The 10,526-nt window shown below is 34.8% G+C and overlaps 2 long non-coding RNA genes and 1 pseudogene across 3 annotated transcripts; all 3 read left to right on the forward strand.

Annotated features, from left to right (window-relative positions):
- Nucleotides 1–4,055: 4,055 nt before the first annotated feature.
- Nucleotides 4,056–5,809, forward strand: LOC147514720 (calreticulin-like; annotated as a pseudogene).
- A 793-nt stretch (nt 5,810–6,602) lies between these two features.
- On the forward strand, nt 6,603–9,189 carry LOC147514721 (uncharacterized). 2 transcript variants are annotated; one of them, XR_015213267.1, is made up of 5 exons: nt 6,603–6,721; nt 6,940–6,982; nt 7,638–7,699; nt 7,793–7,899; nt 9,093–9,189. It is a non-coding gene; the product is annotated as an uncharacterized LOC147514721 (long non-coding RNA). The 2 variants fall into 2 exon arrangements; XR_015213266.1 differs by lacking the exon at nt 9,093–9,189 and having other exon boundaries at nt 7,793–8,067.
- Nucleotides 9,190–9,321: 132 nt separating this feature from the next.
- Nucleotides 9,322–9,917, forward strand: LOC147514722 (uncharacterized). The gene is made up of 3 exons (XR_015213268.1): nt 9,322–9,409; nt 9,513–9,666; nt 9,781–9,917. It is a non-coding gene; the product is annotated as an uncharacterized LOC147514722 (long non-coding RNA).
- Nucleotides 9,918–10,526: the final 609 nt, after the last annotated feature.

A 10,526-nucleotide genomic window follows, 5' to 3' on the forward strand; every position in this document is an offset into this window, starting at 1 on the left:
TGTATTTACCGAACTATTATTTATCTGATACTGAGTTGATAGTGAAAACGAACAGCGTACAAAATTTTCTAAATATGTATGTATTTTATGAAAGCCCAATCTTTGGGCCATAGTCATGTCCTTGGTCAGAGTATTATTTATTAAGAACTTTTAGTTCATGTGTAAACTTGAACTTACATACTGAAACGTTAAGTTGTGATGGAAGAAGAATCAACGAATTGGAACAAAGAAAATTGTATTAAATGAACTATTATTTATTTGTTACTATTTATCAACGCATGTGTAGTTTATAGTGAAAATGAACGGCATATCCAGTTAAAAAAAATGTACAAAGAACGTTAAAAGCCCAAAGTTTTCTAATTAGGTATGCATTTTACAAAAGCTCAGACTTTGGCTCATAGTCGTGTTTGGTCAGAGTATTATTTATCAAGAACTTTTTGTTCATGTATAAACTTGCACTGTAGTTTATAGTGATAACGAACATCGTATCCAGTCAAAAAAATGTATAAAGAACGTCAAAAGCCCAAAGTCTTTTAATTATGTATGTATTTTATTAAGCCTAGAAAGACTTCTCTGTCAACAACCTAACTTCTTAGAATTCATCAGATGGTTTATGTCCAGTAATGACAGAATGTGTGACTTCATTTAGAAAAGTTGTGTGACTCCCCAAAGGTTAGCTTGGGGATCCTTTTAAGAGAAACTTCAGTTGGGCCCTTTATTCACTACGGTACGGTATATCTAGAAGGGTCATTAATAGAACTAAAAGTGTTAACATTGCAACTTTGATCGATTGGTTCCATGTAGAACAATGTTAGCATGTGGGTCTTGCTTTATAGATATGAGACTCAGTGTGTTAATGATGACCCAATCTGGCGCTTGTGTGTTTTAATTTTCAGACTCAGGTCTTGATTTATCTCAAAACCCAATTTCTTATGCCATATCAATTTATGTAGTATCTTAAAATCAAATGAGAATAAAAAATTGTATATTTTGATTAGGAACATACTACAGTTAGAATTCTCCGTTTAAGGGCCTATGGCTACAGTTTAATCATTTGTTTCCTTCTATAACCAAATTTGCGTCATTTAGAGGAGAATCGAGTCTTAAATATTAGGCATCGGAAACCATCACTTATTTCCCTTTAAATATTAGTAAACCATTCACCTTATTACAAAAGAGAAGATACTTTACAGGAAAATGCATAACAAATATTTGTAGAAAGCAACATTGACGTATCATATAACATGGTGTATATAATAAGACATCTAGTACTTACCAAAAGAGAAAAGATTCGAGCTCTAATTAGCCACCTAAGAAAACCTTGTTTGCTAGACTTGTGGGGAAAACCAAGAAGCAATCAATTGCTCCAGCCCCAAAGAGAATTATTATATTGGCCTAAAGATTTACCCGTTATTTAATCCAACATTATATCCACAAATTCCGCCTCCATATTTAAAAATAAATTAACCATATTACAATCTCAACATAGCAATAGCAAGGGGCGGGAACCAACATTGGACAGACCACGTTTTACTTTCTAATGAGAACAATATGAAAAAAATTAATAATAACAATCAAAAGACAAACTTATTTCTTATATTACATCCCGCTTATAAATTCAATTAATAATCTTACCTGGAACTGGAAGCAAAGTTCCAAGGCAGTGTTTTGATAGACCGTAGCCATTCATAGCCTTAGAGTCGATTCAATAATCCAAGAGTCGATTCGATAGTCGATTACAGTTGGAACTATAAGCTAGAAGAGGGTAGAGAGAAGCTTTTGATTTGCTGCGGGTAGAATTCTCAGCGGTGAATCTCAATTTGAGCCAACAAAAGCAAACTCATTAAATTTACATAGAAGATCAGTCTTATTTATGGCATTGATAATGCATTGTGACGACTCCTTGTAACCTTCTAATATATAAAAGTCGACTCTATGCTTTCTGCTATGCTTACTTTCAATTTGAAATGGGCTATTCTCTGCTTACTTTCAATTTTGTTATGTTATATTGGCTTTTGGGTTTTTTTTCATTTCTCACACTTGTCTATATATCTATTCCAGCTAATATACCTGGTTGTGTAACTTGTGTATGTAAAACTACAAACAAAACAAATGAGCAATCAAAAGAGATGGAATTTAGTAATAAACATAATTAGGATGTTAATTACAAAATTTAATGCGTAAACTAAGAACATAAATATTAATAATGACATTGTTTTCCTAACACTTGCTCTTCCAATCGGCTGTGAATATTTACTCGGGAATTCTTAGGTCGTCAATTTCCATATTTGGTGCGACTATAAGCAAGTATTCTTTATTCCCTTTAAATAAGCATTATTTTTTTTCAATGCTTTAATCTGCATATGAAGTTCTTCTACTTGAATATTTGCTTCGTAGAGCTCTTCACGTCTAGTCATGAGTTCGTTGTAACATCTAGTACTTCAAACTTGTATATCTGTTGTAGATAGCGTATGACATTTCCTACAGCAACATTTTCTGAGTCGACTTTTTTGGTTTGATATGTTCTAAATGATGTTTGTATGATAGGATAATTTGGATATTTATGGTATTCTCTTAGTATAGGCACATTGATTGCGACATCCGTTGCGTACTGATAGTTCTCAAATATTGAACTGTAAACTGGTTGTTCATAAATCTTTTGTTTTTTGAGAATTTCTCTAAGTGCACTCTTCAGTGAACACATTGTGTTTTGTTTCGTACTCCACGATCTTCTTGTTGTATGTTTGATTCTCCATGACCTGCATTTTTTAATTATAGTAGTTTAATAAAAAAACATATATTAAATGAGTGTGACAAAAGAAAATGAAAGTAAGTGTACCAAATTAAAAAAGAGTTTATAAAACATGTAAGCCATTTTATATATATTAACTTTTATGCCTTAAAATAGTAATATCACAAAATCACAAATTTATATAGTGGAGATGAATTATTTACCTTAGTTGTTTTTGAGACTTTGTGTACTCCTGTTCCAATATGTTTTAATGTGTGGATGACAGAAAAAAAAAATAGATATTTTAAAATATATTATATACATATTGTTTGAAAGAATTTAATCTTTGAAGGGAGAAATAGTGTACCTGGCGATTGGCGTGGAATAAATAGTGTTGAGAATGTATGTGGTTGGTATATATATATATTTCATAGGATGAAGAGTCCATTTTGTTGAGTAATTTGACTATAATTAGAAGTCTTTTTAATTACATACATATCCATATTTTTATGGGCTTTCTTATATTTACACGTGTATACCCTTTCCCTCTTTTTGAAAGTGTTTGATAACAATAGAACATTTTTTTGTTTAAGAAACCAAATCTGAGTATAATGATTTTGGAAAGTATTAGTATATGGTTAAGACTCTTTTTTTTTACACTTATTTGAGTGTAATTAGAAGTCTTTGTATTTTTAATTACTTTTTCCATGTTGACTATTTTGGGTCCATATTGTTTGAACTTTCTCAATAACTATTTGAAGCCTTTATATTTTTTAACCCAATACATTGATATTTGGCCGGCCTCGTCTGCTACATTGATAGTTTAAGATTCAAACTTAGAGGAATTCATTGATTTAAGTATAACCTTAACCTTTTAACAATACTAAAGCAACTTCTGTCACCGAGGCACCAACTGTATAAACCAACATAGTTGGACGTCCTCACTCAGTTATTAATCCATAGTTTAAACCTAAGCGTGATTAGGAGATATTTAGGATACCTAAGCTTGCTAAGACACTTGTACATAAAGCTCGGATACCACTTTGTAACGCTCCAAATCTAAAACAATTATATATCTACGATACGTGACTTTTTTGGAAAAATTTCGACATAATCTCTTCTGTATTTTCGGCATTTCATAAATATAAAACGTGTCATAACCTAAAATTTTAATAAGAATACATCCAAACCAACACAATGACATTGAGTAACAGTTTGGTTGATAATTTGGAGACTCTCAGTAACAATAAAAGCAATACTTTTATATTCTGAGAAGCATCATATGACTTCTATTCTAGAAAATGAAAACTAAACAACATGGTCAATGGTTTCAAATTTAGCAGTCCCTTTTCCTGGTAATCATATTCTGTGAGCTGAATGTTCCTTGTCAATGCTGTAGTGAGACATTTATGAGATGGGCGCCTCAAGGATTTTGAAAGAATCCTCGAAGTCATCATGACCAATCTGTCCAAGAGAGATTAAAGCATAGTGTTATTTTCTTGTGGCTGCCGAGTAATTTTATATTTTGCATTGCAAGAACTATATATCTCTATTAGTAAAATACACCATAATTAACCTGGCATTTTAAATTAGACCAGCCTTTTTTCTACCACCTAATACCCCTAATTTAATACAAAAAAATATTATTCAATGTCTTTAAAAAGGACTATTTCATCATTTAATTTTGTATTTCCATTTATACCCTTCAATTACAACACACAGACAAAGGAGTTTTATGTAAATTAAGGGCAAAAACCAAATCCACGCCTCTATATTGACATGTACGCGGTTTTTGCCACTTAACTACCATTAATACCCACTTCAATTACCATTAATACCCACTTAACTATCATTAATAATCGAAGTTCTTCCAACTTCCCCTCATTTCTTCATGGGTAGGTAGGCCTTTTTGTTTCCAAACACAAATCCGATATCCTTGACACTCTGTTCTCCTCGGGTTGGGTTTCTTCGCCAATCGGAGATAGTACATTTATCCGATAATACCAAATATTCATTTTTAAGTTGTCGATTTCAAATCGGCGTTTCTATTTTACATAATTTGAACTCGATTACGGAGAATGGCAACAGAGAAACACCAATCATATGCTAATAACGACACAATGTCGTTTTCGAGGTTCATTCTACTATTTTTTTAAGTGATTTATAATTTGAGTTTTTGTAAGTTTTGTGTATGTTATGTTAATGTTACAAATTTGCAGATGGATGGGAAAGCCGTTGGGTTAAATCTGAATGGAAGAAGGATGAAAACACAGCTGGCGAATGGAACTTCACTCACCGGGTAAATGGAATGGAGATGCTAATGATAAAGGTATTCATATTCTCAGCTATGACAAGTCAAATGTTTCTTACTTGAATGTGTTTTGTGTGTTAATAACTTTTAATGTTTTTTGGTATAGGTATTCAAACTAGTGAAGACTACAGATTCTATGCTATATCTGGCTGAATTTCCCCGAAGTTCGGGTAACAAGGAGAAGACATTGGTTTTCCAGTTCTCTGTCAAAACACGAGCAAAAACTTGATTGTGGTGGTGGCTACATGAAGTCCGCTTAGTGGTGATGTTGATCGGAAGAAGTTCGGTGGCGATACCCCCCTAGGTAATTAAATAAGACTCCTTAGTGAATTTAATCTCGGTTTGCACACTAACTTCCCAATTGTAGTATTTTAACTTGGTGATCATTTTGTGTGTCTCGATTGCGATAATGTTTGGACCAGATATTTGTGGATATAGCACCAAAAAGTCCATGCTATTCTTACCAAAAATGAAACAAACCACTTGATCAAGAAGGAAGTTCCCTCGTGAGACCCACCGGTGACTCATGTTTATACTTTCATCCTCCGGCCCGGATGCTACATATAGCATCCATATTGACAATGAAGAGAAACAAACCGAAGTGTATATACAGATCGGGATATTCTCCCACCAAAGAAAATTAAGGATCCCGGCGAAAAAAAGTTAGTTATATCTTCTATTTCTCTTAGTAACGCTTTTTGTGAATCTTAATACTGATCCAATTCTTATTAAACAGCCTTTGGGATGACAAGGAGTATATTCCCTGACCAAGATGTTAAGCCCGAGGTACTATCCAAATATTCATTTTTAAGTTGTAGATTTCAGTCGATCGATTTGTGTATGTGTTTATAATTGAATGCCAATTCTGTGAACGTGGAGATATACTTCTCACTCTCATCAATTAGCCTATATAAATTTTGATTTGTTTGACTAATCGCTTCATAAAATACTCGTTTTCAAGTATCCGAGATTATTCATAGGATAACGTTATTCACTAATGCCTCGAGGGCTCAAGGTACCTAATAAGTTAAAATTTGACATGTAACTTGTCAGATTCAGATTTGATTTCTTTAGTGACTTGACTTTGTAATATATTTTCCTCATTTGGGTCATTGGTTGATGCTTCTTCAATCTCCTTATTGAATTTGATTATCTAAGGACAATGTAATTATCCTTTTCCCAAAATAATCATTGTTGTATATGGTGGTAAAGTGTGTCCTATTTTATCTTTTGTATCCAATACTTTTTCTCATGTCCATTTAAATTTTTATGAAATGTTCTATGTGGATGCTTTTTGTCTCCGTCATTGGTATTTTTTGGAGTGCATTTCTACAGTTGGTCGCACACCATTGCATCGTGCAACAAACACAGGGAACTCAAGTTTTGTTTGAACTTCTAATCAAGGAAGGAGCACATGTGTTGATGTTGTATTGATAGAGCAGGTCAAACGCCATTCCCGAAAGTGCAACACTCTTGGCATAATCTCAAATATTGAACAGCTTCACAAAGTCGTGAGCGAATAATCGCATAATACACTCAATACACACGTACACGTGAGCCGGGTGCCAAAGTGACGGGTTTATGTGTAAAACTTGAGGTACTTGTTGAACTTGAAGAAGTAAAATCGAACCAACCGGATGCTTATGCACATTCAAGGATCTCGAATAATAGTTACAAAGGTCGGACTAATTCCTAAGGATAATATTCATCTATAACATTTCCCGATTGTTTTTGTTCTTAGTTTTGTCTTTGACTTCCAATTTCAAATGCTTAATCTTGAAGGAGTGAAAACTTCTTTGTGTGTGCATAGATTTATAACAAGATCACAAAGAGGACCTCTTCCAGTCAAATCTTTATTTACTTGAGATATACATTTTTTTTTGTGGTCAACTATCAGAGTTCGGGTTCAGCTGATTTTTGGGCCACCAAAGCTTTTCAATGTAGGTATTATTTGTTTTATCAATTTTGTTCTCACCTATACTACTTTGACTTGCTTACCTTTCTTTTGTGTTCAAGTATCATCATATATTGCATGAGGTTTTATTTTTTCTTTTCTGAATGCATGATTTATGAAGTCGGTGCATGCATGGCCTGAATTTCAAGGTTCATCTGTGTACGTGTAAATGTGGGTTCAATGGTTTCATATGTTGATGTTGTTCGATAACTTATTGGTTTTTCATATTGTCGACTTAAGAAAAAAAAAACCTTTTATCAAGAATGGTCTCCATGCCGAATAACACGTTTTGGCTCACATAAAGGGTTCACATTTAAGATTAGCTTATCAATTTGCAAATCCCCTGGAGGGTTCACAGTTTCAGGCGAGTTGTGGGCTTAATATTCCTATATAGTTCATTTGCTATCGTGGGTTAACTAGGTTTAGAGAGGAGTTCATTTGTTACCCCATTAGGAAGCGGTGTGTGATTCACTTTATTCAACTTGGTATCTCTATAATCAGCATACTTTCTTTGGCTATTTTGATACCATTTTCCCGTATAATTCTTCCTTCTAGAGCAGTCAATTGATTAAATTAGAATCATTGTTTAGTTAGTCACTTTATTTTGTTGATAACTGTCTTTCTTAAATCCTTATTTTTAGGATGTGATTGTGTTTTCGGGCCCTTACACATCAATTGAATGATGGTTGTTCACTGTGGAAAGGTTTCTTCCTTCTCTTTTTTCTTCCTTCTATTGACAATTTGTTCGAACTGATTTTTTGAAAATAGTCTTTTGCCTGCTGTGGCGTGTTTACAGTTACTATTCCCTCCAAATGCGAGACCCCATAATGGTGGATAACTTGGAGTGATCTTATGGTGGTCTATTGGCAACGTTACTTGCCTAACTTGCTATCACCTTTCAAGGTATCGGTATGGATTCCTTGCTTTTCATGTTAAGTTTGCGCTCTCTTTGTCCCTTGTGATGATTAACCTGTTTGCAAAGAGTATGCAATATTACAATGATATCCTTCTTGTAGCATATGTAACCGCCTTATAGACCGTCCTTTTTCGCTAGGCCATATTAAGGTTATGAATATTAGGCATTAGGTTGGTTGTCGATCAACTCTATACATGTCAAACCAAATTGAGAGTAATCACATATGAGGGTACGTATCCTTGGTCCAAGCAGCACAAATTTTATAGGTTTTACAATACTTTTGAATCTATACTTCTTTTATCCCGACAAATATTTGTCAGTGTTCATGGTATTGGGGTCTTTATTAATATTTGGTGCTAGGTTTGTTGCCGATCAACAAAGGAACGAAAGGTGGAGTGATTTGAAAGAACAAATTGTTCCCCGGAAATAAAACACCATTTGGTTGCTAGAATTGCCCATATTTAGCTTGGCACTTTAGATTTAGAACTAAAATTTTCTGATACATCAATGTGGCTTGAAGTTTAGTGGTTGGTGTGTTGTGTGTGGAGTCTTTTCTGTGCAATTATGCAGTACATATATGGATTGGATGTTCATAACATAAGAAAAAACTATAAGCATGCGAACATATAATTTACCTTCTAACTCTTCCGTGTCTGTATTTTCAGCTTAATACCATGTCGAACTCGATAGCGTTGATCGTATATTAGTGGTTGACTAAAATAACAAAAAATAGTCAACTGAAGCGGGGAGGGACTAGATCAATTGTTGGGGCCTGTTTCCCAAAAACAAAGGGGGGCTGTCCCGAATCTTTGTCACCATTGTGCAAAGAACGTAATTTGCCGAATGGACAACATATTGTCACTATTTGTTTTTTCTTTGAAAAAAAAGAATAGGGTCAATTGACATTTTTACCTTGCACTTCTAAAGTTTTTTATTCTTAGATGTTAGGCTAGGGTATTGGCATTGGTTGTTTATAGCTTTTGCTATCCAACCGTTCTAACGTAAAGTTGCGTGCAATGCTTACAGTGTTAACATTGGCAGCCATGGTAGTGTATCTTCGAGGAACTATCCCTAAAAATCTATTAAGATATCCCTTTACACTAAAGTCACTATTATGAAAGCTTTTTACTGGTTTGAGAAATAGGTTGAAAGGGTTGATTCCTTCTTTTACCTTTTGAAGTCCTGCTGAAGGCAGAGCGCTTGGACAAGGCTAGACAGATTGATATTGCTTCGAGAGGGCCTTGCGGCCATTCTTGGCAGAAGACATACCAGGTTTGGGTTTTGGCCTTATCTATTGTGCTACCAAATATTTTCTAAAATTACACTGCCATCCTCAGCCAAAGTCCGATGTGGGTGTGTCGGGTTTGCCTCCGCCGAGCCAAAGAATGGTCTACACATCACACATCATGGGAAACAGGGCTTATTGCATCGCCCTGCTTTGCAAGGAAAGTGTTGATGCCTTGCCAATCCGAGCTTTGGACATTGTTCCGTTTAATGGTACTCCCATGAGTTACAAAACTCTAATATATATGTTAGCTTAAAGGGTGACATTTGGGCGGTTTTATGAAACATCAAATGCTTTCATTGTTTCTTTCTCCAGGTTGGTTAGACCCATTCTAAGGGTGTTATCTGCTGTTGGCCTGAAACAAAAGAATACTTAGGCGTAGCCAACGGATCAGCTCCTTGATTCATTAGTGTTATTCGAAGTGAACACTCTAGATGGATATTTTCCAGTGGTCCGAACACTTGATCAGGTTACAAAGTATTGCATTTTTGATAAACAATAACTCTTCATGCATTGATTCACAATCAAAAGTTTCCGAGCATATTAATGTGTTTGTCATTTGATCTTTAGTTTTAAATTGCAGATCTTTCTAATTAGATACCAACTTGGTAAGCGTGAAATGGACTGGGGCTCGAGGCAAGTATGTTGTTTACGAACCCTTTTTATCAAAAATGATATTGTTTAGGAGCTTCTGATGACAATAGTCCAGTCTTGAAAAACCCGACCTACGGGGGTGCCAAATAGATCACTTCAGCGTTACTCTTTGACTCTCGCACACTAACCCTCAAACCGACACCACCGCCGATTGAGAGTAAGTGATGTTATAATACTTAATTTGATTGTTACTTGACACGTTGAATGCCTATACCTCAATTTCTCAAGCAATCTTAAATGACTTTAGTTGACTGACACGTATCATACACATGACGCAGTCATAAGCCAGACCTTGGAGCCCAGCCGTGTCGCCCTTCTGAATTTTTTCAAGTGCCCCTTCCTCGGGTTTCCAAGTGATGTTGAACAGAAAACCGGGCACCGCTACCCCTCGACCAATGTGTCCAAAGTTTCGTGCTTATTTCCTTTCAACGTCTTCCACGAGTCAAATCAATGCTTAGGACTTGACTCCGATATAGTTATCACCATTCGTACTACTTTTAATTGTATCATCTAATTTTCTCATGTCTGAACTGTAATCACCTTTGCAACTGTGCTTGATACTTTACCCAATCAATCAATTTACTTATTGAATATAATTTACCAATCCCAGAGCTATGGGCAATGCCAGTTATATTTTTATCAGGACTTATTTTCCTTACAATTTTTAAAGGTTAA

Source organism: Coptis chinensis, chromosome 2, assembly GCF_015680905.1.
Source record: "Coptis chinensis isolate HL-2020 chromosome 2, ASM1568090v1, whole genome shotgun sequence".
NCBI classification, from domain to species: Eukaryota; Viridiplantae; Streptophyta; class Magnoliopsida; order Ranunculales; family Ranunculaceae; genus Coptis; species Coptis chinensis.